The sequence below is a fragment of the Asparagus officinalis genome, chromosome 9, assembly GCF_001876935.1.
Source record: "Asparagus officinalis chromosome 9, Aspof.V1, whole genome shotgun sequence".
Classification (NCBI taxonomy): domain Eukaryota; kingdom Viridiplantae; phylum Streptophyta; class Magnoliopsida; order Asparagales; family Asparagaceae; genus Asparagus; species Asparagus officinalis.
Genome location: NC_033802.1, coordinates 48643642 through 48646901, shown reverse-complemented (window position 1 = coordinate 48646901; position 3260 = coordinate 48643642). Strand labels below are relative to the sequence as shown.

At 33.5% G+C, this 3260-nt stretch overlaps 1 long non-coding RNA gene across 2 annotated transcripts; it reads right to left on the bottom strand.

Moving 5' to 3' along the window:
- On the bottom strand, positions 458–1302 carry LOC109824650. Of its 2 annotated transcripts, none has more exons than XR_002242720.1 (2): positions 1122–1302; positions 458–880 (listed from the first exon to the last, which is right to left on the bottom strand). It is a non-coding gene; the product is annotated as an uncharacterized LOC109824650 (long non-coding RNA). The 2 variants fall into 2 exon arrangements; XR_002242719.1 differs by having other exon boundaries at positions 990–1131.

The following is a 3260-nucleotide window of genomic DNA, read 5'->3' as shown; positions in this document are numbered from 1 at the left end:
TTACCTTTTTTCGTCGAAGATTTCATTACACATATTTCTGTACTATTATTGTTGAAAGAGATTAGCTTTTATACCAGTCTATTTGTAGTTATATATTTCTATTCTTCTTTTTCCTTCTGCGCAACACGATGGATACGGCAGTTCATTACTGTAACCAGCTCAAGATTCAAAAGAAGAATAACTTAAAAGCTTCTGAAAAGATTCAAGACCAATAGGCAAAGATAACGAATGCTTACGTAGTAAGCAATGGATAGAACTAATGAGTTCTAAGTAGTTTATCATATTAACAGTGTTTCTTCAGGTCATATGTTTCAGAGTTCGGAGGAAAAAAGGATAGTTTTCTCAGAATAAGTAGAAAACAGCTTTTTTACCCTCCTCCTCCGAGGATGTGGAGAACTGTAAAATGTAAAATGTAAAATGGATGAAGAGGAAAAGAAATAGAGGGAAAAGAACAAAATTTACCAGAAATAATGAACAAAATTGGTCCTATTGTCAATAATACCAAATAGATTTAAGAGATTGTATTTCCGCTCCCTAATAATCAATTCTCAGACCCACTAACTATCCTCAAAAGCTCTGATTCACGACACTTCTTCAGAAACCAACTCAAGAAGCAAAGACACAGGATATTAAGAGAAACAACTGAAACTACAACGTCACCATTCCCACACTAGAAGATACAGATATACAAGTTTGGAACCTCGATAACAATAAGAAACTTTAATATTACACGCAGAAACTTCAGGTTGGAGGAGCATCAAATTCTTGTACTTTGATGGCCAAAGGGGGAACAATGAGCACTTCGTAAAATCTATTATGACCAGAAGTCATGGCCTTCGGGCTTCTTCACCAAGATCTGGTTATACTCTGGCCTCGATGACTGCAAACAAATTACAATCAGCAGACATAATTCATTACATATAAGAAACATGGTGAGGATAATGAACACGAAACAACTTCTTATATGAGAGAATAAATTGAGACTATACATGTCGTTTGGCTTTCTCGGGTAAGCTCTGTATAGGATATCTTTGATAATTGTGAGCATGGAAGTATTAAGTAACCTCTTTTAAGATATTATTGTGAGCAGTATATGAGTTTATTTGCATTCATGAGACTACCATTTTGATTCTTCAACGTCTTTCTACTATTCAAAAGGTTTCCTCCTGATTCAAACTTTAGTTGGAAGCTTTTGTTTGTGAAGAAAAAGGAGAACTTGATAAGCAAGAATGCCTGATCCCATGGAAGCACCAATCAAGGTCAATAAGCTTTAATCGAGTGAGGAAACAGGGTTGCATCTATTCCTGAGAATGAACAAGTGACCATGTTAAACAACCACCATCCAAATCCGAAATCAATTTGTTGTGTACAGCGATGCATATCAAGCAACATAATAAAACTAAGAAACTGACATTTCGAAACTTGCTCCAGCCCCCAGATTACCCGTATCGTACCAAATCAAACCCTCACGAAAGTTTCTATAATAGGTTTAGATAGTATTATAAAGTTCTTAAAGCATTCTTAAACACCTCGAAAGTGTCATCTACAGATTCATAAAGCCTAATAAGCAAACATCAGTTGCAATCTTCCAGGACATGAAATATCATCAAGAACAATCAAGTAGATCATAAATGTAGGCTTGCAGTTATGAAAAAAACTAATATTTAAACACATCAGTTGAATGATTGTAAAACGATATCATTTTGCATACAAAAGTAACACTAACAAAAAATATATATAATTTCTGTATAACAAAATGGTCCAAAAATGAGTATTCCCTAATTCTCGCATGTGCATATTATGAGTACAACACAAGCCTTGACACATGCTGAGTTTGCACCTACATTTAAATTCATTGAATCCTCGTTTGAACAAAAGCAAAATGATAACAAGGAAAATTATCATAAGCTTAAACTCAGTTATTCAACCGGAACTCTAATCATCAAGTTGTATAATGTAGGAACATATGATCCTAATCAAAAATTAAGATCAATAAAAGTTCATGAGTCATGATAAATAGATGCATGGAAGAATGAGTCTAATAAAGTGGCAACCAACAAGTTCCTTAAAGCCTGATGCTTAAATGCAGAAACACATTTTCGAATTTAAAGAAAATGCATTGAAATTCTTGCTGCTCATCATAACCGGTAAGACATGCTTCAATTAATTCCAAAAAAATTATGTTTGGTTCTTGAATTAGAGCAGCATGTCAGGTTGGTTTCATATTGAAGTTACGTGAATTAAAGTTTACAAAAAAGCAAATCATGCCCATAAACAAGTCAGACAATTCAATTCAAGGCATGCTTTCAAAGAATAAAGAAATGGAACAGGTATCTAACAGATACACTCAAGTGATCAGAAAAGAAGGAAACAACTAGAGTGAGAAAAACTGGACAAGAGAAATTTATTTCCTATAACTATATGCATCTATAGGGATTAGGTTTAAGTCTATATTAGTTATGGTCCTTATGAACGAACTTACAAGACATACTCATAATAAAGCCCTTTTGGTGCATATAGTTTGCAAATGATATAGAGTAAGTTAATAGGACTAAAGAAGATATAATTTTCAAAATAGAAAGGTGGCAAGATTCTCTTGAATATATGAAATTAGAATTAGTAGAAAGCAACAAAATATATGAAAATAAGATTTTTAGCAAAATTTGTGAGAAGGATGATCATACAGTACAGGCTGCCGGTAAAATAAAAATACCTTGAAGCAACAGCCTTTGCTATTTAGGATCATTATTTGTTGAGATGGTTAGATTGAAGAAGATGTGATTCGTCGGATCAAAGTGCGACCAGTAAAATTTGTGTACTTCTGTAGCCTTATGTGATAATAAAATAATCACGAAGTTGAATGAATAGGTAGAGAGCTCTAAGGACAACAATATTATGTGGTTAAGAATGTGGGCTTAATTGCACTTAAATGCCCTACAATTACCTGGCTCTGCACTTAAGTGACCTCTTTTTTTCAAACTGAAAAAAAATACCTTTAAGTATTTAAGCTTTGCATATAAAGGCCCAAAGTTTCAAAATGTTGCACGTTAGTGCCTTCTTGTTTACCCAATGTTACATATAAATGCCCCAGAGTTTTTGAATGATGTCACTTAAATACCCCAAAGTTTCTAAGAGTTTCACTTTAGTACCCTCTGTTATGTGACATAGAGAAAAGATAACATCGTCTCGATTTTTTTAACTATGGAGCATTCATCTGCAATACTAAATACTTTGGGACATTTTTTATTCAATTTGAAATC